The sequence below is a fragment of the Pseudorca crassidens genome, chromosome X, assembly GCF_039906515.1.
Source record: "Pseudorca crassidens isolate mPseCra1 chromosome X, mPseCra1.hap1, whole genome shotgun sequence".
Classification (NCBI taxonomy): domain Eukaryota; kingdom Metazoa; phylum Chordata; class Mammalia; order Artiodactyla; family Delphinidae; genus Pseudorca; species Pseudorca crassidens.
The window spans coordinates 92737196-92762554 of NC_090317.1; the positions used below are offsets into that span (position 1 = coordinate 92737196).

The following is a 25359-nucleotide window of genomic DNA, read 5'->3' on the forward strand; positions in this document are numbered from 1 at the left end:
TTCCTGAGTGGAGGAAGCAGGGTCTAAGAAATAGTCTTTCCAGGACTCTTGTTGGCATTGTTCCTGTAAAACCAGTGAAACCATCTGTTGAGATTTGCTGGCAAAGGTAAGTTGTTTTAGGATCCTGGAGACCAGGCATTTCAAAAGAGGGTTGCCCCAAGTGAAAAAGAGAAACACCAATATAAAAATAAAAAGTTATGTTGAAGTGTCAGGAGTTGAACACTAAGGGTAACCAGTCCACTAGATTCCAAGAAATGGGTGGAGGAAAATATTTAGCTCAAGAGTCAGGAGAATTGCAGACACCTGACAAATTTCTTTGTTGGCCTCTCAAATGTGATTATATGAAGATGTCAAAGAAGTTTCGGGAAACAAGTTTAGAATAGTTGCTTCCACTTACTGTGCATGCACCCTGTCTGGAAGCCAGAATTATGTGAGCACCAGTTGGTTAGGCAGCACAGCTCACTGACTTTCTTGAAGCTCTCAAGTTAGTATGTTCATGCTCATGGCCATGTTGTCCACAGTCTTGGTTGCCTCTCATATAAGGGCATGTGTGGCCTGATCATTTCACTGGACATCCTTAAGTGGTCCAGGCAGTGGCTTGTCCATGCAGAATTCTAGCCCATGCCTGGTCTGCTGGGGTAGTGAGTCCTTCAAGGTTTTTATGGAGTCTTGCCGATTCAGCTTGCAAGGTTTCTTCAAGTCCTAGGGGAAAAGGCCAGCTGCAAGGGAGCCCAGGGTCTCAATAGGGATCTGGGTAGTCAGGTTGTAGCTCTTGGTGACTCTGAGTCAGGCAGGAGGGAGAAAAATTGGATATGTTAGTTTGTAGGGTTGTAGCCAGATTTTGAAGAAAACTGGAAGAATGGACAATGTGTTAAGAATGGACAATTTGGGTAAAGTAATAGGATCCAGTCCAGTTTGCAGGTAAGAACCCAAACTGGTTTTTCCAGAGGGAGAGGAAGTCAATTAAATCTCCCGTCAGACAAGGTAGAGTTTGAATATTTACTATTTACCTGTAATTTACAAAGAGATGCAAAACGGTTCAAAGACAATGAACAGGACCAGAATCTGATAACCCAAAGGGTGTGCTATAAAAGATGCAGTGTTCTCCATTGAAACAAAATTTTTCTCTGTAATACTGAAGAGTATTTACTTACCAATTCTGTGAACATTTGTTATATAGTTGAGACCATAATGAATATTCAATTCAGTATTTGGATTTATTTTTTGTGTGCTTTTTTTCCCTCTCAAAAAGGAATTCTTTAGAAAGGGAAAATATTATATATGTCTAGAATGGCAAATCACTCTGAAAACAGAATCTATTTTCAGTGCCAAAAAGTTAACAAAGTTCAAAAATCAACAGGATAGGGCTTCCCTGGTGGTGCAGTGGTTGAGAATCCATCTGCCAATGCAGGGAACACAGGTTTGAGCCCTGGTCTGGGAGGATCCCACATGCCGCGGAGCAACTGGGCCCGTGAGCCACAACTACTGAGCCTGCGCGTCTGGAGCCTGTGCTCCGCAACAGGAGAGGCCACGACAGTGAGAGGCCTGCACACCGCAAGGAAGAGTGGCCCCCGCTCGCTGCAACTAGGGAAAGATCTCGCACAGAAACAAGACCCAACACAGCCAAAAAAAAAATAATAATAAATAAATAAATAAATAAAAATTTTAAAAAATCAACAGGGTATAAATTGGGAAATAGAGGGGAAGGAAATGATACTACAAAATGCCAAATATTTATGTACTGGATGCTCACAAGTGACTTTTCACGTATTTATTTTTGCATCCCTCCAGCAGGAACATAGTCATCAGCACTGAGAAGCCCTTTATTGAAGTATAGGAATGAGTGTTTTTTGATCTTAATTGGAAACAGAGTTTTGTCTGCCTCAGTGAAAGGAGAAACTGAAGAAACACAGCAGCCATTGTTCCTGCTAATTTGATGTTATGATTCAATACAGGGCTGGAAAACTATGCCCCTTGGGGCAAATCCAACTTTTGGGGAGAAAAACACCTTTTTATCTACCCTCTTAGGTTCAGTGCTCAGAGACCTGCAAATTAAACTGACAAAAGAGAGATTAGCAAGAAAAAAAGACAGGTGTTTATTTGCATAGGTACTCAACAGTTTGCAGAAAAATGTGACTCAAGGCGGTGGTTAGAGTTTGGAGCTTATATATCATCTCAATAGGAGATGGGGAGGGGCAGGGGGTACTTCTGGGAGGACAAATGACTTTTTAGAGAGGGGTTGGGGACAGAGAAAGGGTACTAATGGAAACGCAAATGACTTTTTGGAAGGATAAATGGGTCCTTAGGAACATAGATGGGAGTTATGATAGTTTATGGTAATGTCTGTTTGAGTGTGATGTCAACTCCTCCTCTCCTGGAGAAGAGAAGATGGGATTTGCTCCTGGGGAGAGATTTGTGACAATTGAGTTCTTGTGGGAGGCTCTGCTTTTAGGCTGATAAGGAATTTCTGGAACTCAAATGCTTCAGCTCAAAATAATTCTTAATGCCAGGGTGACATCCTGGTCCCTTTCATGGCCCACTGCCTGCTTTTATAAATAAAGTTTTACTGGAATACAGTCATGCCCATTTGTTTATACGTCTATGCCTATTTTTGCCATAAAAGTAACAGAGATCTTATGGTTCATAAAGCCTAAAATATTTACTGTCTGGCTCTTTTCAGGAGAAGTTTACTGATCCCTGATTTAGATATATACATATGTTTGTATATTCCACAGTTTGTCCCTGAAGATAAAATAAATCTCATACAGATAAAAACCATGTACACAGGAATGTATTGTGTGGCCTGCTGTTGTTAATAAGCTTCAGTTTAATACATGATGATGATTATCCTTTTGAGCTCCTACTATGTGCCAGGCCCCATGCTTGAAGTACACACTTTACCTCTGCTCTCCGAGGGCTTTTCTAGCAGAACAAGAGGCCGGAGGGCCTGTAATCTGAGGCAGCCTGTGGAAATGTTAGAACAGAGAAGAGCCAATCAAGGGAAGAGCAGACATAGTCAAGGGACGGACTCTGTAAGGGTCATCAGGGAAGGATTGTGGAGGAGGAATGATTTAAATGATGTATGGAGGGAACTGATAGTACATAGACAGGTAAGGATGGGAGAAAAGACCATTCCACACAGGGGGAACACCATTCATTCACTCATTTATTTAACAAATATTTATAGTACACCAAGCAAAATTTCCATTTTCACAGAACTTATAGTATTTTGAAGCAAAAAAAAAAAAAAAAAGCCCTAGTAGGAGAATGCAAGGTGTTTTAGGGACCTATTGCATTGTCTTCTGTGACTACAGAGTATGGTGCAGCGGATGGGATATTGGGAAGCCATCTTGTCTGGAAAAATAAACAGTGATCAGATCATGGGAGGCCTTTAATGCGAAACTGAGAACTGCATTTTGTTTTGCATTTTGTTTTGTATTGTTTTGCTTGTTTCTGGTTTGGCAATAGGGAATCACTGGAGGTTTTGAAGATGATCTATGTGCTTTATGTTAATTGACTGATGTGCTTTTGTAGATAAAACTCTCTGGCTAAATATAAGACAGAGTAGGAAGAACTGGGCACAGGGAAAGAAGCCACTTCAGAGGCAAGAGTTAAAAAGGATCTGAAGTAGGATACAGGTGGTTGCAACAGACAGGGAGCAGGAAGGAAACGATTGCAGAGATAGAATTATTGTAATTAGTAAACTGACAGAACATAGAGCTGTTCAGATGTTTTAAGCCAGAGAGAGAAGTTATTGCTATTAGAGAGATTGGAAGTACGGGAGGGGGAGGTTGAGGTGTAGGTTATTATAGATTACTTACCTGCTTCCCTCTGCCAAAGGACAATCTAGAACTTCACAGTTCCAAGATGTGAGCTTCATCTGGATAAGTCTGCTAAACTAATTATTTTTAAAAAATCATTCAAACTAGCTGTTTCCAGCTCTGATTTTGAGACTTCCCCTCTAAAAAATAATAATTTGAAGCACATTCACAATATCTTTAACAGTTTGAAACCTATATTTTTTCCATTTTAATTTAAAACAAAAATATCAGCTATCCAACACTTTCAGGAATGGGATACATTAGCAAATAAAAATTGTAGCACTCAATTCTTCAGACGTGGCAAATTAATGTCAGATTGACTGTGAATTTTATTTTTCATACCGATATTTTGGCTTTCTCTAGAGAGAGCCTCTGTAATTTTTACAATGACAGTTTCCATGCTGAATGAGTTAATCATGGCATTGTCCTTTGCATGTCTGCGAAAGAAGAGGCTGTAAAGACCTGGGAGTAAAGAATCAGTCTCAATACAGGGAGCAAGAGTTGCTTAAAGGGAGGAATCAGAAAGACATGGGCTGACTCCTGACTGTCACTTGCTAGTTGTGTTAGGCTCTATACAGCTAGCTTGACAGGTTAGTTAGTCTCTTGATGCCTCTGTCTCCTCGTTTTAAGATGGAAATAAAAATATCTATTTCAGATGGTTGCCATGAGAGTTAAATAATCAAATGCAGGTATGAAGTAGCCAGTGTGGGGCCTGACCTTGGTCAACGCCAGCTATGGTTATATTTCTATTGGACGTTCTCAGCCCTTGGTCCATGAGCAGGGCTACTATTTTCACAGGCTTGTACTCTGTGTGCCTCTGCTCAGTCAACCCAAAGGATTCCTGTTTTTGTTTTCTGCACACCATCAACGTAGTGAAGCAGAAGCTTGGTGTGAAAACAGGAAATTCCTTTTAGAGATGTTACCCTTTGTATTCTGATTTTCTCTTTTAAGGATACGGTGTTAGCCCTTCAGTCTCTTTTGGGGCAATTGTTTACGTACGGGAAAGAGAGATTTGTTTCTTGACAGGTTTGATTTTTTACTTCCCAGTAGGGTTCTGTTCCCACATTTCCAAGTACTAGAGCTAATCACTCTTACTTAAGCTCAGGTATTCAGAAGGTGTATTTGAGGCTAGTGTTAGGATGGGATTTCTGATGATTGATGTTTTATAAACGTCTGTGGTGAGTTTCTATGTCTTCCCTATGGATATTTTAACAATTTGAATATGACCATCCCTTCCCACTATCACTTTATACCTTGGAAGTTTGGGGTTAACCTTCTGAGTATTTATATCACCAGGTGATATAAAAAGCCATGCTTTCTACATTCCACAAAAACATTGGTATATTATTTAGGATGCTCCAGAGAAGCAGAACCAATAGGATAGATAGATAGATAGATAGATAGAAAATTATAGGAATTGGCTCATGCAGTTATGGAAGCTGAGAAGTTACCTGATCTGCTGCCTGCAAGCTGGAGAACCAGGAAACCTGATGGTATACCAGTCTGAGTCCGAAGGCCTGAGAACCAGAAGCACTAACGTCCAAGGGCAGGAGAAGATGGATGTCTCAGCTTAAGCAGAGAGAGTGAACTTTCCCTTCCTCCCCCTCTTTGTTCCACTCAGACCTTCAATGGATTGGATGCTGCCCACCTGCATTGGTGAGGGGAATCTTCTTTACTCAGTCTACTGATTCAAATGCCAATCTCTTCCAGAAACACTCTCACAGACACATCCAGAAATAATGCTTTGCCAGATATCCTGGCATCCCTTAGTTCAGTCAAGTTGACACATAAAACTAACAATCACAATTGGCCACCTATCGAAGGACTTTCCACTTTCAGTTGTGTGTTTTGTGAGGAAAAAAATGCCTTAAATCAAGTTGCCAATAGCCAGTATTATAGAAAATAAGGCCTTTCCTCATCCCCTCACCACTTCCATGAGCACAAGTAAAGTGGTGGTAAAATAGGTAAGAAAAGTACCTGTTTTGTTAGGTTGTTTTCAAATGCTCTCCCTTCTAGTTTCTTGAGTCCTTTCAGCTTGGTTTCCATTGGATTTGGGAATTTGTGAGGAAACATGCTGGGGTTTTTGCTCTGGGCAGGTACTTGTACTCTTGGCCTTATGATAGGAGAAGTGTGGGAGGGCAGATCAAGGGCTGTGGCCCTGAAACTCATGTCATTGAAAGCTGGATAACTGATCCAAGCCAACGACTTAGAAGAAAAAAAAGGACTCTGAATGCTAGAATTATGTCTTCAGTTAAAATCGATCATCTTTCCATAATTGGAGAAATAATTGACATAAACAGTCATATATGTGTCAGTTGACTGTCAAAGCAAAATTGTTTCCTCCTCATCACGCTTTCAGAGAACTGGCAAATTCTACCATTCTGGAGAGTATTTATCTTTGTGATAAAGAGATAAAAAGAGATGTGTCTCTACCAAATGTAAAATAGATAGCTAGTGGGAAGCAGCCGCATAGCACAGGGAGATCAGCTCGGTGCTTTGTGACCACCTAGAGGGGTGGGATAGGGAGGGTGGGAGGGAGATGCAAGAGGGAGGAGATATGGGGATATATGTATACGTATAGCTGATTCACTTTGTTATACAGCAGAAACTAACACAACATTGTAAAGCAGTTATACTTCAATAAAGATGTTAAAAAAAAAGAGAGATGTGTCTAGAACAAGATCTAGGAGGGTTTTCCTGTCTTATGCTTACTTTGAATTCAGAGGACAATGTGTTTAAGGATGATCAGCTGTGAGGGGGAAGTTATAAACTTTGCTCCCTGCCCATCTCTGTTTCTGTACCGTTTTGAGCATGCTCTTCTCTAGGGGTTCTTGGTACATTTAGGGGCAGAACGTGACTCTGTTCATTCTCATTTGTATTAATTAAGGCATGTTCACCTTTTATACAGTTCTCATAACTGAGTTTTAAGTCCGACATTAGCTGATCTATTGTTGTAATTGTATGTATTAACTTTCCCTTCCAACTTAATTTCATATGCATATTTTTCTCTCTCATATGTATTCTTTGAGGATAACATCTCTAAAAACTCCTTATATTCCCTGGTACCTTTGTGTGAATTAACTCAGCAAAATACTTCAGTTCATTTGTTTAAGTGTATGACCATAGCTTTCCTCTTTCTCAGTGAGAAATAATTCTTTTCTCATCTCTTTCATTTTTTTAAAGATTTTTTTTTCATGTGGACCATTTTTAAAGTCTTTATTGAATTTGTTACAATATTGCTTCTGTTTTATGTCTTGGTGTTTGGCTGTGAGGCATGTGGGATCCTAGCTCCCCGACCAGGGATCGAACCCACACCCCCTGCACTGGAAGGTGAAGTCTTAACCACTTGGACCGCCAGGGAAGTCCCTCATCTCTTTCATTTAATATCAAACTTTCTTATTCATCTCTGTGTTATGTAAGGGCCTAATCAATGACCCACAAAAGATTACTCATGGGAGTGAAGAAATTGACCTTGTCAAAGGTGCCTTTAAGTAGAGAAAATGTGACAGCTTCCTCACAGGCAGTCATAGTTTGGACGTATTGGTTTTTGTTCCCTGAGATCTAGTTTTCTTGTTTTGTTTTTAAATTTGAGTTTTTTACAGTTTGTAAACAACCATCTCAGCTCCTGCATACACAACACATATGTACGCACACTCACACAACACACACCAGCTTATTTGGTTAATGAAATTAAGCAACTGGATGGTTAGGTTTTTCAAAGTTGAGTCAGTTGTCTGACACTTAGGGAGAAAAAAGCTTTGATGGGATCAGTTTGTTGCTCAAAGCCAGGCATGAGGGAGCAGGTTCCACAAGTCCACAGCAGCTATCCCAACTCTTGCTGATACATGTCACAGATTTCAGCAGAAGAAAAACCTTTACTCAAGGATGCTGTGATAATGCCTCAAACAACTGTGGAATGATGGTTCTGCAAACCAGAAATGGATATGTTCTTCTTGTAGTCATTTATTGCTCTCACAGAAACAATATGTTCAATGGTTATTTGAGTAAATAAGTCCTTACTTGTAGAGACAAGATGAAGCAGTCTCTCAAAAGAAGTATTTTCAAAAATCAAAAAGGTCAACACTGGGACTTCCCTGGTGGCGCAGTGGTTAAGAATCCGCCTGCCAATGCAGGGGACACGGGTTCAAGCCCTGGTCCGGGAAGATTCCACATGCTTAGCTGGAGCAGCTAAGCCCACACGCCACAACTAATGAGCCTGTGCTCAAGAGCCCGCGAGCCACAACTACTGCAGCCCACGCGCCTGGAGCGAGTGTTCCGCAACAAGAGAAGCCACGGCAGTGAGAAGCCCACACACCACAACGAAGAGTAGCCCCCTCGCCTCAACTAGAGAAAGCCCGCGTGCAGCAACGAAGACCCAATGCAGCCAAAAATAAATAAAATTTTTAAAAGTTATTTAAAAAAGAAAGTCAACACTTGTAATAAAAAAGAACTATGCTAAAATCCACTGCACAGATTTTTGTAGATATTTGATTGAATATTGATATCTTGGACCACTAAACATAGAGAACAACCATTAGCAATGTTACTGACTGAGATCATATTTCTATTTTTATTATTAATTAAAAATAGTATATGTATTTGGTTGCGCCGGGTCTTAGTTGCGGCACGTAGGCTCCTTAGTTGTGGCTTGAGGGCTCCTTAGTTGCGACAGGCTGTCTCCTTAGTTGTGGCATGCAAACCCTTAGTGGCGGCATGCATGTGAGATCTAGTTCCCTGACCAGGGATCAAACCCAGGCCCCCTGCATTGGGAGCACAGAGTCTTAACCACTGTGCCGACAGGGAAGTCCCAGGACCTTATGTTTCAATGAAGGGCATCAACATGAAAAGATACTGTCACTATATGATAGAAGTAACTGGGTACTATGGGGTCCAGTAGAGCATCAGCCCTACAGAAGTGGGAGATGATTCAGGAAGCCTTCTAAAGGTGATATTGAGTCTCTTTTTCATTTCCAGAGTTTTGTTTTTTGTTTTTTTTTTGTACGCGGGCCTCTCACTGTTGCGGCCCTTCCCGTTGGCGGAGCACAGGCTCCGGACGTGCAGGCTCAGCGGCCATGGCTCATGGGCCCAGCCGCTCCGCGGCACGTGGGATCCTCCCGGACCAGGGCACGAACCCGCGCCCCCTGCATCGGCAGGCGGACTCCCAACCACTGCACCACCAGGGAAGCCCTCCAGAGTTTTTTAAAAAATTGAAGTACAGTTAATTTACAGTGTTGTGTTAGTTTCAAGTGTACAGCAAAATGATTCAGTTACACATATATATTCTTTTCCATTATAGGTTATAACAAGATATTGAATATAGTTCCCTGTGCTATACAGTAGGCCCTTGTTGTTTACCTATTTTAAATATAGTAGTGTATATCTGTTAATCCAAAACTCCCAATTTATCCCTCCCCCACCTTTCCCCTTTGGTCACCATAAGTTTGTTTTCTATGTCTGTGAGTCTATTTCTGTTTTATATATAAGTTCATTTGTATCATTTTTTTTAGATTCCATGCATAAGTGGTATATGATATTTGTCTTTCTCTGTCTGACTTACTTCACTTAGTATGATAAATCTCTAGGTCCATCCATGTTGCTGTAAATGGCATTATTTCATTCTTTTTTATGTTTGAGTAATATTCCATTGTGTATATATACATGACATCTTCTTTATCCATTCATCTGTCGATGGAGACATCGAGTCTTGAAAGATGAGAAGAAGTTAGCCAGATGGAGAAGGGGAAGTCACTGTAGACAAATAAACATTATTGCTTTTGTTGTGGTGGTGAGTAAGAATGAAAAATTCCATCAGAGTTGGGTGCTTGCATACACACTCAATTATAAATGGTACCTCTAGAGAGTTGAAAAAGGCTTTTGAATTTTCACATCTAGAGATCCTTAGGAGCTAAATGTTTTTAAAAATTTGATAGTAAAAACTTACTTTATGCAACCATCTTTCCTGTACATGAGCAAAAAAATCAATGTATTTTATATATTCTATAACTTACTCCTATAGAACTATGAAGTTTATGTTTCTATTTCAACTAAATAGCGATTTACAGGACACTTATGTGGAAAGCATTAATATTGCAGGACTGCTCCATAGAGTTGGGCAGACTGTACACTGCACACCTCCAGAGGGCGCATCTACATAGAGCAGGATGCATAGCCTGCACAACTATTATATGGAGGCCCTACTTTGGGACAAAATGATAAATAAGAATCCTGAACTCAGATTTATATTATAAGAGGAAGAATAGGACAAATGCCAAAAATGACTCTTTTCTCTTTATAAAGCTTCAAAGGGCAATGACGTCACAGTTAATTGAGGCTTCTTGGGAGAAGATAAACAGGTAGTATTCTAGTGGAGATGAGTTGGTAGGGAAAGAAATAAGGAAAGGAGTAGGGAGAGCAGCATGAACCAAGAAGGGTGTGAGAAAAGCCTGAACAAATTGATTGATGAGCATGTGGTCCCTTTAGGATGTAAGACAGATTAAGGAACGTTCAGTAGAGGGATATTTGGCTGGAAAAGGTCCATATTATAGAGGAACTCGAAGTCCTGGCAGTGATGTTGACACAAATTTGGTGAAGGAGATCAAGCAAACATTGCAAACTGCTGACCCCATGGTGTAGCACTTGTATGATTATACACTGCCTAACCCTAAGGGTACTGTTTATGTTGTGTTCTACATGGATGGTGCCTATAGGGTTTTGCAGTACATAGCCTACACAACCATACACAATGGCTCTGACCCATAGGCTCTATTCAGCTGCTAGAGGTGTTTGGCCCCTACACCAATGGCTTGCATACATATTTTTTCAATTATGTAATTAGTTGCCAATATTTAAAATATGTCATGTAATAATATGGATATCAGTGTATTACTGTACACAGGTAGTGTATTCCATCCTTAGATTCAGCCATTTCTCCAGGGAACCCGAGTTCCTTTTATTAGAGAGTAGTATTTAAAAGCCAAGATCTGGGCACTGGGAGTGCTCATTGGTACTGAGATGTCATTGCTTCTAGACCCTCTCAGCAGACAGAGAAAGGAAATATATGTATGTATACTAACTCCTGTATACACAAATATCTATAATTCTGTATCAATCTATCTATAAATATCTATCTACCTACCTTCCCACTTACCTACCTACCTGTATTCATACTGATATTTCTGATTCTAATCTAGCACCCCAGCACCTCTGGGTTTATTCTAGCTTATCCCACTTGCTTATTTGTAAGTTCTTTCTCTGACAGGGAGAAATCTGGGTCCTATTACCACAATTTGCTTACTTGTTTGTTCAACAATAAAAATGTAAAGTAGTTTTAGAATTGTTGCTGTGAGAAACAAAATTATCAACTAGAATACAGTGTTTATGTAAAGTTCTTTTTGTATTTAGCCTTAGATTGTTCAGTGAAAACACTGTTTTCATAAGTTAATCAGAAATGCTTGAATAAATAGATAAATGGGGGAGGAGAGACAAGTCTTGCTTACAAAAGAATTCCAAATAATATAGGTGGATACTCCCTCCGAGGGTGGGCTAGACTTAGTGGCTCATATCCAAAGTAAAGTAGGGAAAAGGAAAAATAGTAACCCTACAGTGGAGAGACATGGCAAACACTACATTAACCAAGTGATGTGAAGGTTGGCATCATCAGTAATAAGTGAAGTTGATAATATATACCAACTGATATGATGTGATAAGAAAGACACTTCACCTCTATGGTATTCTTCCCCAAAACTAATAATACCAGTATAATCCTGAGAAAAACATCAGACAAACTCAGACTGAGGGACATTTTACTGGATATAAGGCCAGTATTCCTCAAGAGTGTGAAGGTCATGGAAAACAAGGAAAGACTGAGAAACTGTCAAAGACCAGAAGAGACTGGGGAGACATAAATAAATGCAATGTATCCTGGATTGGATCCTGGAACAGAAAAGAGAATGTTAATAGAAAAACTGCTGACATCCAAATAAAGTCTACAGTTTGGTTAATAGTAATGTACTAATGTTGGTTTCTTAGTTGACAAATGCACCATGAAAATGAGAGATGTTGACAATAGAGAAAATTGAATAAGGAACTCTGTACTATCTTTGTAACTTTTCTGTAAATCTAAAATTATTCAAAAATAGGCCTATTTTTTAAAAAATTAATGAGGTTGGCTTTTTTTCTCTCACAGCCTTCAGTGAAGTCATGTCATGCATTTGTAATATACTGAAATTCATTTGTCACATGTTTCATTCCATCCTGGGATGCCCTGATATCTTGGTTGACATTTTTTACTTGCATAAAGTTTACTTTTTGTTTTGTAAAATTCTATGGGTTTTTACAAATGCATAGAATCATGGATCCACCACTCTAGTACCATACTGAAGAGTCAGTCCCATAACAGAAAAATTTTCCTGTGCAAACCACTTGTAGTTAACTTGTCTTCTACCCCAACCTCTGGCAACTACTGATCTTTTTGCCATCCCTATAGTTTTACCTTTTGCAGAATGACATATAGATAGAATCATACAATACATAGCCTTTTGTATATGGCTTTTTTCACTTATAAAAATACATTTATGATTCATCCACATTGTTGCATGAATCAAGTATGTTCTTTTTATTGCCAACTAGTATTCCATTGCATAGATATAACATAGTTTTTTTTTGTTTTTCTTTTGTTTTCTTTGACAGTTGTGGTTGTTTCCAGTTTGGAGTGATTATGAATAAAATTACTCTGAACATTAGCATACAGGTTTTTTGGTGTGAGTATAGTCTTTCAGTTCACCTGGGTAAATACTTAAGAGCAGAATTGCCAGATCATGTGATAAGTCTATTATATGAGTTTACATTTATAAGAAACTGCCAAATTTTCTTCCGAAGTGGCTGTACCACTTTGCATTTCCACCAACAATAAATGAGATTCCTGTTACTCTGTCTTTGACAATATTTGGTATTGTTGTCAGAGGGACCCTAACCCCACCCTTAAGTTCAATAATTCACTATAAGAACTCACAGAACTCAAAAAAAGCTGTTAAGCTCATAGTTATGGTTTATTACAGTGACAGGATACAGATTAAAATCAGCAAAGGGAAGAGGTGCATAGGACAGGGTCCAGGAGAGTTCCAAGTGAGAAGCTTCCAACTGTCCTCTCCCAGAAGAGTCATGGACAAAGCTAACTCCTCTCAGCAATGATGTGTAACAATACACACAGATTATTATCAACCAGGGAAGCTCACCTGAGCCTTGGTGTCCAGAGATTTTATTGGGACTCAGTCACATAGACACAGATGACTGCCTGTGTGGCCAATCTTAGTTTCCAGCTCCTCCAGAGGGGAGCTGATACCACATGACCCAAAGCCCCACCGTAAATCACATTGTTAGAGTATCTGGTGTGGTCCAAGACTGCCCCCCCACCAAGTAAAACAAAGACACTCATCAGGTGGGACTACTAAGGACTTAAACATTACCTCCCTAGAGCCATGGACACAAGCCAGACTTTTGTTTGGGTAAGGTTAATTCTTAACTATGCAAATAAGAACTTAATATTTTCTAATCCATTATCTGAGTTTACATGAAAAAAAAAACAGAAGCTTTTTCTGTAAACAAAAATAGTTAACTTTTCACTAAAAAGCCATAGTACTGTGGTGAGTGTGTTTGCGTGTGTGTGTATGTGTGTGTGTGTGTGTGTGTGTGTGTGTGTGTGTGTAGAAAGAAAGAGTAGTGACAAGGAGGGAGGAAGAGGTAAGGAGAGACTGAGATTATAGTAATAATATATTTAGGAAACTTTCTCAGATTGTATTACTGTCATTTATATGTTTGGTTTTCTTCTTCATTTTAGTTGCTAGGAGGTATGAGATGAAGTTACAAAGTCTTTTGTCTATTGTTTCCTCTTTTACAAACTTCTGATATCAATACTGTTGAGGTTTTAGTTAGATTGTAAATTTGTGTTTTACTTTATTTCATTGCATCTTTTATTATTTTAAGGTTGATAGGACACAAGCATCCTGGACAAATTTTTCAAATGTCATTGTTAGGTCATTGTCAGATTTCAAGCACAAGATGAGAAACCAACACTTGTATTTGTCTTGCCTTTTTCCAAAATCCTAGTGAAACATCCAAATAGATATTTTTAAAAATATTCATCCATAAAAGCTCTGAAAAAAGAAGGATATCATCAGTGGACCAGAACTTTTAAGTAATTTTTGGAAGATGGAAAGTGGAAAGGTTCCTAATTGATGAGAAAACCGAAAGAGGACAGCTGCCTGGAGAGGGCCCCCTTCTTCCCCAGAGACCCAAAGACATACCAAACTCTGAGTTCACAAGCACAGAGAGGAAGAATGGTCATAATTATAGTAAGGAGGTACTCTAGTGAAGATATAACTTGTATGTTTAGTGCCTCCAAGTCCATAACAGCACCTTCTGCATACAAGATGGTGCCCCTTCTTGGCAAATGAATTACAAAATGGCATGTCTTCCTCATGGGTTTGCCCACACCAAGACACAGAGTTTTGAAAGGCGAATATAACTGATTTCAGTCCTATTCACTGCCTCAGTGGGATGTCTCTGTTCAGGGAAAAACCTCTACAGCCTTAGCTGGTTGCCCTGTTTGTTTTTTTGTGTTTTTTTTTTTTCTGTTTTGTTGTGTCTGCAAGATAGGTACGTGAGAGTTCCTCTGTCTTTCCTAGGGAAGGTGGTTCTTCAAGTGCTACGTGGAAAGGTTCCTCTAAGGTAGCACAAACAGCATTGTATGTTTTTCACATCTGGGCCCTCTTCAGAGGTTCTCAAATCTAATATTCACTTCCAGTTCTGTCTGAGATGGAGTAGCCCCATTCCTACCACATCCTATCTCTTACAACTTAAAAAAAAAAAACAAAACCCTGGAAATAGCACACAAACAAGCATAAGAAGAATCTGAAATGTGGAAAGAAGATGGTAGATGGTCCAGGGACCTCAGGACTTGAGGAACAACATGGTAGTGAGTTTCCTTGGCTTCCTTATTGCCTCTACATTCTGGACAATGGCTGCAGAAGCCTCCAATCTGGAACTTCCAACAGGCACAGAGCAAAAAAAAAAAAAAAGAAAAAAAAAAAGGAACAAAAAGCTCCAAGAAAAGCCTAGTTTCCCTAGCCAAAGGAACAGGAAAATGGTGGCCTTCCAGAACAGAAAATCTTTTTGATAATACACACCCTACTCCAGGGGGGCCAAACAGGGAACTGATCTTCCACCCAACCCCCCTCCTTGGCCCTATGGAAACAGGCAGTGGCATTCCAATGTCCCTACCCGGTGGTATTAGGGGGCCGAGCAGATTACATTATGTAGGACCTTTTAGGTGATGGTAAAGACTTGGAGTTTTACTCTGAGAAACCAGTTGATGGTTTTGAGCAGGGAGTGACATGATCTGACTTAGTTTTAACAGGATCTGCCTGGGGAGTTGAGGATAGACAGGGAAGGGGCAGAAACAGGCTGTATTTTCTTTGTTGAACTGCAAGACAACTCAGCAAAGTTGTCAGGGCATGTTTTATCACGGCATTTTTTGGTTAAGACAACTGAGACTCAGAGAGGTAAAGTAGCATGTTCAAGGTCACACAGCTAGTATAGGACAGAGCTGCATCTAGCACCCAGACCTTCAAACTTCTGTGAAAGGAGTAGCTAAATTTACAGAATGCAATATCACTTCAGGAAGATTTTTAAAGAATCCCTACTAAAATGCTGCCAAGTATTTGTGAAAATTGCATCAGAAAGGGGGAAGGGGGAAAAGCAGAGATTAAAAAAAAAAGGGTGGAAGGATGCTAAATGTAGGCCTGCACTGTCTCCCTTCCACCATTAGATGGCAATTTTCTATTTGTTACGGAGGAAATGGCGCCACAGTTTCCTGGGCAGTTGACAGAAATGAAAGAATTACGAAACGAAACTAATGAATAAGTGGATTGAGGCTTTGAAAAAAAACAAAATTCAATTGATCCAGTACATGTGTGGGGTGGTAAGAGAGCGGGATCCGGGATTTAAGAGCAGTGGTAGAATGAACAAAATAATTTAACAATCACTGCTGACAGCACAAATTAGAACATTGATTTTCAAACAGCAGGTTGTAAAGAAGAGCAGTTCCTAAAATCAATTCAGTGAGGGGCAACTAACAATCTTTTAATTCAAAAGAACAAAATAGAAAACGTTGGAATGCATTGCAAATAGTAAGATCAGAATTAATTTGTGACTCTTGTCTGGTTTTATAATAATAAATACATATGTATTGAGCCATAATGCAAAATGTATTAAAAAAATTTTATCATGAGTACGGTCAAAAGAAGTTTAGAAGACTCTGGGCTAGATGAAATGTAAATGAGCAGGATTGCACCTACTTGAAACACATGATTTTGTGGAGGTGTTTATCTTGGTTTTAAACTTCCTTTTTTCTCTCCTCCCCACCCACATCCAGTCTCAGGGCCTGTTATGGGCTGAATTTGTGTCCCTCCCACCAAATTCACACGTTGAAGCCCTAACCCCCAGTACCTCGGAATGTGACTGTATTTGGAGATAGGGCCTTTACGAAGGTGATTAAATTAGAATGAGACCATTGGGGTGGGCCCTGATCCAATCTGACTGGTGTCAAAGGAAAATTTGAATACAAAAAGAGACACCAGGCACGTGCATGCACAGAGGAGAGAACATGTGAGGACACAGGGAGAAGTAGGCCATCTACAAGCCAAGGAGAGAGGCCTCAGGAGACACCAAACCTACCAACATCTTGATCTTGGACTTCTAGCTTCCAGAACTGTGAGAATATTAATTTCTGTTGTTGAATCACCCAGTTTGTGGTATTTTGTTATGGTAGCCCTAGCAAACTAATACAGAGTTAGAGTGTGATATTTTGTTTCTGAGACCTGGGACAAGAAAAGACCTGGGCTAACTGAATGTCCTGCTGCTTTCCAAATGAGAGTTTCTGGATTCAATTCAGTTCTTCGCAGAGGAAAGTGCATAAGCTCTTATGCCAAATGTACCTGCATTCTCCATCATTTTAATAAAGGTGTAATTTTGGCTTAGTTAACCTCTCCAAGATGAAATTTCTTTGTATATAAAATTGCACTAATAATACTTTTCCTGCAATGTTGATGTAAAGATTAAATGATATACAATTGGCTCCCCATATCCACAGGTTCCACATCTGCAGATTCAACCAACTCTGGATCAGAAATATTTGGGAAAAAAATTCCAGAAAGTTCCAAAAAGCAAAACTTGAATTTGCTGCATGCCAGCAACTATTTACGTAGCATTTATATTGTATTAGGTATTATAAGTAATCTAGAGATGATTTAAAGTATACGGGAAGATGTGCATAGGTTATATGCAAATATCCTGCCATGACATTTTATATAAGGGACTTGAGAATCCATGGATTTTGGTGTCCACAGGGGGTCCTGGAGCCAATCCCCTGTGGATACCAAGGGACAGCTGTAATTATCTAGAATTCCTAGCAGTTAATAAATCATTGTAGTTTTTCCTGCTGTCGTCATTGTAGTTGCTTGTTAGTGTTATGTATTCATTTTGTGGCTGTTCCAATTTCTGTCTTTCCTTGAAAGTATGTTGTCTTCTGGAACATTCACTAAAATGGTTAAGAGGTAGAAAGTGGGCATGAGAGAAGTTGAAAAGACCAAAATTATTTGATCCAATGTAAAAAGGTTTGACTCGGGTAGAGGAGTTGTTGCCACATGCCACATGTTTGACTAGGGGAGAGGAGTGGTTGCCACCATGTGATGCAGCACTAGTTCAGGAGATTAAGAGGTTAATTAGTAAATGGATCAGAGATTTTAATAATAATAAAAATAATAGACAAAAACATGAATGAATTTCTTTTTAAAAATTTTGGGGTAATTGTGGATTCATATACAGTTGTAAGAAATAATACAGAGAGATCCTGTGTAGCCTTTAGCAGTTTTCCCCAATGATAACATCTTGCAAAACTATAGTACAAACAGGCAGATTCATAGAGACAGAAAGTAGAATAGAAGTTGCCAGGGGCTGAGAGGGGAAATGGGGAGTTATTATTTTAATGGTTATAGAGTTTTTGTTTTGAGTGATGGAAAAGTTTTGGAAATAGATAGCAGTGATGGTTATATCACACTGTGAATGTGCTTAATGCTACTAAATTATGCTGTTAAAAATGGTCAGAATGGCAAACTTCATGCTATCACAATAATAAAAATTTATCACAGTAATAAAAAGAAACCTTGTTATGGACTGAATGTTCTCTCCCAAAATTCATATGTTGAAGCCCTAACCCCTAATGTGATAATATTTGGAGGTAGGGCCTTTGTGAGTTAATTAGGTTTAGATGAGGTCATGAGAGTGGGGCCCCCATGATGGTATTAGTACCCTTATAAGAAGAGGAAAAGACACCAGAGTTCTCTCTCTTGGCCATGTCAGGATACAGCAAGAAGGTAGCCATTTGCAAGCCAGGAAGAGGGCCCTTACAATAAACTGAATCTGTCAGGACCTTGATTTTAGATTTCATAGCCTTCAGAACTGTGAGAAATAAATGTCTGTTGCTTAAACCACCAGTCTATGGTATTTTGTTATGGAGGCCTGAGCAGACTAACACACCTACAGTACAATATCACAACCAGGATACAGTCAAGATACAGAACACTTGTATCACCACAGGGATCCCTCATGTTGTCTTTTATAGTCACACTCTCCTCCCTTATCCCTGACCTATGGCCACTACTAATCTGGTCTCCATTTCTATAATTTTATAATTTCAAGAATGTTGTATAGATAAAGCCATGTAGTATGTGACCTTTTGGGATTGGCTTTTTTCTCTCAGCCTAATTCCCTTGAGATCCATCCAAACTGTTGCTGTATCGATAGTTTGTTCCTTTTTATTGCTAAGTGGTGTTCCATTGGTATGGACGTATCACAGTTTGTTTAACCAGTCCCCCACTGAAGGACATTTGGGTTATTTCCAGTTTTAGATTATTATTAATAAAGCTTATATGAACATTTGTATACAGATATTTGTATGAACATAAGTGTTCATTTCTTTGGGATATATGCCAAATAGTGCAATTTCTGGGTTGTATGGTAAGCCATGTTTAGTTTTCTAAGAAGGTGCTGCCCTCTTTATCAGAGTGGCTGTACCATTTTCCATTCCCACTAGCCATGTATGAGTGATCCAGTTTCTCCACATCTTTGCAAACATTAGGTGTTTGTACTATTGTTTTTTATTATAGCTATTCTGGTATTCAAATGTTGAACCAGCCTTTCACACTTAGAATAAATCCCACTTGGTTATGGTGTATAATTACTTTTATATATTGCTGGATTAGATTTGCTAATATTTTATTGAGGACTTTTTGTGTTTAAGTTCATGAGAGATATTCTACAGTTTTTCTTTTTCTTTTTCTTTTCTTTTTCTTGTTACTGTCTTTGGTTTTGGTATCTGGGTAATATTAGCATCATAAAATGAGTTGGAGAGTTTTCCCATCTGCTATTTTCTGGAAAAGATTGTGTAAAATTGGTGTTAATTCTTCTGTAAATGTTTGGTAGAATTCCCAGTGAAACCATTCAGGAGCTTTTTAATTACAAATTCATTTTTTTCAGTGCTTATAGGACTATTTAGGTTGCCTGTTTTATTGAGGTTGAGTATGGTAGTTTGTGGATTTGGAGGAACTGGTCCCCTTCTAAGTTTTCAAATTTATGAGCATACAGTTCATAGTATTCCTTTATTATCCTTTTAATGCCTTCAGGATCTGAAATGATATCCGATGTTTTATTTCTTGTATTGATGATATGTGTCTTCTCTCTTTTTTCCTCTTTGTCACTCTTGCTAAAGTTTATCTGTTTTTATCAATTTCTTAAGAAGAACTTTCTGTTTCATTGATTTTCTGTCTTATGTACCTGTTTTTAATTTCATTGATTTCTGCTCATATCTTTATTTTTCCCTTCCTCTGGGTTTATTTTGTTCTTCTATTTCTAATTTCTTGCTTTTACCCATTCTGATGTTCTTCTTTCCGTTTTGAAGTTCCAAGCCTTCTTCTCTTATCATCTCTGCTATTTAGAGAAACTTCTTTAGCCATTCTCTAAAGGTAGGTTTGCTAGTAACAAATTTTCTTAGTTTCCTTTGACAAAGAATGCCTTTACTTCCTCTTAATTCCTGAATGATATTTTCACTTGATATAGAATTCACAATTGACAGATCTTTTCTTTCACTACTTGAAAAATATTGTGCTATTTCCTGCTGGCCTCCATGGTTTCCTTTGAGAAATACCCTGTGATTCAAATTGGTATTCCACTATAAGTAATGCATTATTTCTCTCTGGCTGCTTTCATGATTTCTTTTTTTTTCCTTTTTGGTTTTCAAAACTTTTCAGAAGTTTTGTGTCTTGACATGAATTTTGTTAGGTTTATCCCTGTCTGAGTTTCACTCAGTTTCTTGAGTCTTCTTGAATTCACCACATTTGGGAAGTTTTCAGCCATTATTTCCTCAAAAATATTTTCAGTTCCATTCTCTCTCTCTCTTTTCTGCTATCCCATGATACAAATGTTAGATCTTTTGTTATTACTCCATTAGTCTCTGAGACTGTTCATTTTTTTCTCTTGTTGTTCAGATTGGGAAAATTCTATTGATGTGTCCTCAAATTCACAGATTTTTGCTTCTGTCATCTCCACTCTTTTTATTATTGTATTTTTCAGTTCTGTAATCTCTATTTGGTTTTCTTATATAACTTGTATTTCTTTGCTGATATTTTCTATATTTTTTCATTTGTTTGAAGAGAATTTGTAATTGCCTGTTGAAGCATTTTTATGACGGTTGCTTTAAAATTCTTGTCAGATCATTCCATCATCTGATTCATTTCCATGTTGGTGTCTGTTGATGGTCTTTTCTCATTCATGTTGTGATTTTCCGGTTCTTGGTATGATGAGTGACTTTTTAATTGTATCCTGAAAACTTTGGATACTATATCAGTAGACTCTGGATCCTATTAATTCTTTTTTTTTTTTTTAAACAGTCAGTCCCCTGGTTGAGTTGTAGCAGGAGGGCTGAGTGGTGTATATGTTCAGCTTCCCTCTGGTGCTCGATGATACTACCCCAGCAAAAGTAGGCAGTGACTCCACTGCCATATTTTAGATATGTGGGCTGGAAGTTCAGCTCCCCCCTTGGCTCCATGGACACCTTCCCAGTGAAAATAGGGCACTGACTCATGACATCTCATTGCCTCCTAGTGTGGATGTAAGCTCAGCTCCCCGCTGGTTCCCACTGACATTAGTGAGGGGTAAAGCCAAGGGTTGACTCACTGCTTTTTTGCTACAGGGTAGGGGCAGTAGCTTGGCTTTGTGCTGAGCCCCTCAAACATACAGGGAGAGGAAGGGGAAAGTGGAATGCCAACAAACCTCACCTCTCACCACCTCCTTCTGCCTTGTTGATGCCTGGTAGGGATGGAGGTTCATCTCCTGACTGGGTCCCACTGATACTAGGGGAGGGAGAAAGCAAAGTTTGGGTTAGCTCACCTCTCGCCACCTCATTCAGCCTCATCATTAATGTTGGGTGGTACTGGAGGCCCACCTCTCCACTGGGACCTGCTGATGGGAGCAGACGGGAGAGAAAAGGAACGCCTGCTAGCCCTGTTTCACACCAACTTATTCAATCTTGTTGCTACTGGGTTGCTGTGGAGATTCAGCTTCCTACTGGACCATGCTGACACAAGAAGCAGGAGAATAGTGGATGGTGTAGCACTGACTAGACCTGATTAGCACCACCTTGTCCAGTGTCATTGATGCCAGATGGGGGTGGATACTTAGTTCCCCACTGCTGGGCCCTGCTAACACTTGGGATGGGGGGAGATCAGAGTACTGACTAGTTTCATTTCTCACTGCCTCGTTAAGTCCCCCTACTACCCAGTGTGGGTGGAGGCTCAGCTCACTGCTGGATCTGCTGATACTACCCTATGGGGGGGGAATCAGAGCACTGCCTGCTTCCTTGCACAGGGATAGAAGCTCAGCTCTCTGCTCAGCCCCATCAGTACCCCTGCAGGGAAATTAGAGCACCACCTGCTTCTTCCAGTGGGGCTTGCAAGATCCCACATAAGGAGACGTGCTTTTTTTCTGTTGGTTGGTTGGAGTAGTGCCGGTGTTGCCAAAAGAGTTTTCTGTTGTTTTGCCATCCTTTTTCTGGTCCCTCAACTAGGGGTATCCAGCTTTTCTTGAAGCTTTTTCTTTTATCTGTACCTGTTGGCAATTCTTGGTTTGAGGTTTCTACCGGGCCCTGTCTGGGATATAAGGGAGGCAGTAAGGAAACTCGGGGATCTCCCCTGCGTTGTCATGTTTCAGGTGCCTGGGAAGTTTGACTTCTTTCCACCTTTCAGAGTCTTCCTAAGCTTGTTTGTTGTGTTATAGCCAGGGTTTCTTAGTTGTAAAGGGAAAGCCCTGGGAGGAATGAAGCACTCCATCTTGGCCCAAACCAGAAGTTCCTTGTATTTCTTTTTAATATGGGAGTAGAGAAAGCTTTTCGAACTGACTCAACATTTAGAATCAATCAATAAAAGATTAATACATTTTCTTACATTAAAAACACATAATCATAATCAAATGTAAACCTGGAGAAAATATTTGACATGTATATGACAGACAAAAGATTAATTTCCCTAATAAATAAAGAGATCTTAACAATGAAGACAAAAAAGTCTAAAATCTTGATAGAAAAAATTGTCAAATGGCAGAGTTTGCAGAGAAATGCAAATGAACATTTGAAAAGATGCTTACTTTCACTCATAATAATAGGAATGCCAATTAAAACTACACTGTTACCATTTTACCAAAATCACATTGGCTAAAATCCTCAAGTTTGACAGAACACACTGTTGACAGGCCTGTGAAGAAACAAGTACTCTCATACGTTGCTGGTGGGAGTGCAACATGGTACAATTCCCAAGGAAGGGAATTTGGTTTATCTAACAAAATTACACTTACCCCTTGACTTAGCAATCTCACTGCTAGGAATTTACCTGGTAGGTATGCTTCTATAATTATGAAATAATAAATGCACAAGGTTATTTATTGTGGCATTATGTTTAATAATGAAGACTGGAACTCTGAAATGTCCACCAATAAAGGACCTATTGAATAAACAAAGGTATAGCCTCATAATGAAGTATTATACAATTGTATAAAAAGAATGAGAAGTTGACTGTGTACTGATATGGAGGTTATTTTGCTAAAAAGATGTGCAGAGCATTTATATAGTGTTTTATCTTTTGTATATAAAAGAAAGGAAGTAAGAATATGTGTATATGTTTGCTCTCCCCTCCCCCCAAATACCAGAAACTAATAGAAACAGTTACCTGTAGAGAGCTTGGGAAGGGGCTGCAGAGGAGAGAATAGGAATTGGAGAGAGATTTCCCTGAGTATGCCTTTTTATATAGCTTGACTTTTGAAATATATAAATGTTTAACTTCCAAAAAATGCAATGAAATAAAAAAGAAGACAAAGCAAAGCCTAAAATTGGAAAGAAACGAATAAACCTGACTCTATATCAAAGGTAACAGAATTGCTCAGAGACAAGAATTATTTCAAATAATTTATGAACATAGTATTTCAACTGTACTGAAGTCAAAAAGAAGTGAAAAGAATCTTAAATGTTACTTTGTAGTTTTATTGTTAGTGGTAGCATTGGTATTGAAATTTTGAAACTCATGTAGGTGTATGTTTTGTATTATAGATAAAGCAAATAAGTAATTATGTTAATTATATATAGAACTAAAATCTTCAGTATAATAGGAAATAAATACATGTATAAAATAACTTTTGAAAAAGCCTTATAATGTTAAATTTGAATGGAAAATATCAGTATGATCTCATGATTAATATATATCATATATATCAAGCATGATATCATGATTAATATATATATAATATATGTTATTATATATATAAAAATATAAAACGTATATATATTTTTCAGGACCAGCGACATAATTTGTGTGACCCAGTGCAAAACGAAAATGTGGGGCTATTTGTTCAAAAACCAGGAATAAAGTGCCATTAAAGGTAAAACATAAAGGCTTTTCCTTTCTTCTACAGTCTCTCACTCACTCAGCTTGTCATGGTGTTTTTTATTTGCCATTTAATGGTGTTCTAAGTAAAGAAAAATTAAAAATTTAAATTATTAGCATGAATTTTACCCTTAGTCTTTATATTGTACAATGTCAGTTTTAAAAGCAAATGTAAGAGCATTTGACTTGCATGTGGAATAGCTGAAACGTCACAATTTGTATTTTGTGACTTATCCTGGAGACTGTCTTGAGCTGGCCGGAAGAGACTAACACAAACCAGATTTAGGAAATGCGAAGGAGGAAGAAAAGGTATCCCTTTGCATGGGATACTTAGGAGGCAAGTACAGATGCTCCCAGGCCCCCAGGGGCCCTGCCCTGTGACAATGGGGCATGACTAATGTGATATGATGTACACCCCGGGCCAGGGGCAGGGAAGTCAAGCCAGCCATTTCCCCTTCCTATGGGCCTGCTGCTCCAACTCAACAGCTAATGGGAGACCTCCAAGCATATTGGAACTTTAGTGCTGGGATACACTAGTGATCTGGATTGGTGGTGGGGGAGAGGCTATCCTTGCTTGGTCACCTGCTAAATGTGATGTGGCACTGCTAACCTGGGGTGGGGACACCACCACCATGCCTTGTCCCAAGATGTTGTGGGGCAAATGCACCCAACCCTACCTTCCCTACACTCATACCCAGGCTCCCATTCGGGACAGAGGGCAGCCAACAGTGGTTGCTAGGAAGGGTTGGAGATGGGGAGGCTGGGCAGGGCCCAGGGCACCAGGAGGCACAGGAGCAGCCCCTGGGAACCTGTCCTGGGGACCCAAGCATGAACTGAGGCTCCAAGCCCCTGGCGCATGCTCCATTATCACATTGGACTCTACTGACCAAATACAAATATAAAGATAAAATTGCAAATAATTTCAAGACAGTGATTACAGAGTATTAAATTCCAAGCACACGGCCCTTCTGGGCACAAGTGCCTGTATGACTGTCCTGGTAGCTTGCCCATGAAGCTGGCCCATCTATTTCATAGCGCTGTTCACTTCTCTGGTCTAGAAGCAATGACATCCCAATAGCAATAAGCTTACATTGAAACCAGATCTTGGTTTCTAAATTCCCTAATAGAAGGAAACAGTGCTTCTTGGAGAAATGGCTTATTTCTGGCTTGGTACAGACAATATATAAGGTGAGGCTGGGGCTTCTTATGCCAGAAATTAAGAAAGCACCAAAAGACCAATGGGAACAGTTGAGCATCAAGAGGAAAAATGAATGCCTTTGCTTATGATGATTGAATAAATTAAAACCATGAGTATCATGAGTCCATCATGACACTCAAATGAGAGAAAAAACTCATTAGTGATTGGTGATGACTAATTATACAAACACTTTATTCTGAAAATTGGCAACCAAAGGAAAGAGTTAAGCGTTTACCCCGACTTTTAAGGAAAAACTTGTTTGTCTCCTTTTGATTCTTCTTTATAGAAGAATGCCAGCTAA

At 39.2% G+C, this 25359-nt stretch overlaps 1 long non-coding RNA gene across 9 annotated transcripts in view; it reads left to right on the plus strand.

Moving 5' to 3' along the window:
* The window catches only part of LOC137216778 (uncharacterized), a 124526-nt gene that overhangs the window by 55553 nt on the left and 43614 nt on the right, over positions 1-25359 (plus strand). For all 9 annotated transcript variants that reach the window (XR_010939846.1, XR_010939845.1, XR_010939849.1 and 6 more), the window contains exon 3: positions 23770-23855. This is a non-coding gene — a long non-coding RNA (uncharacterized lncRNA). The remainder of the gene's footprint in view (positions 1-23769; positions 23856-25359) is intronic.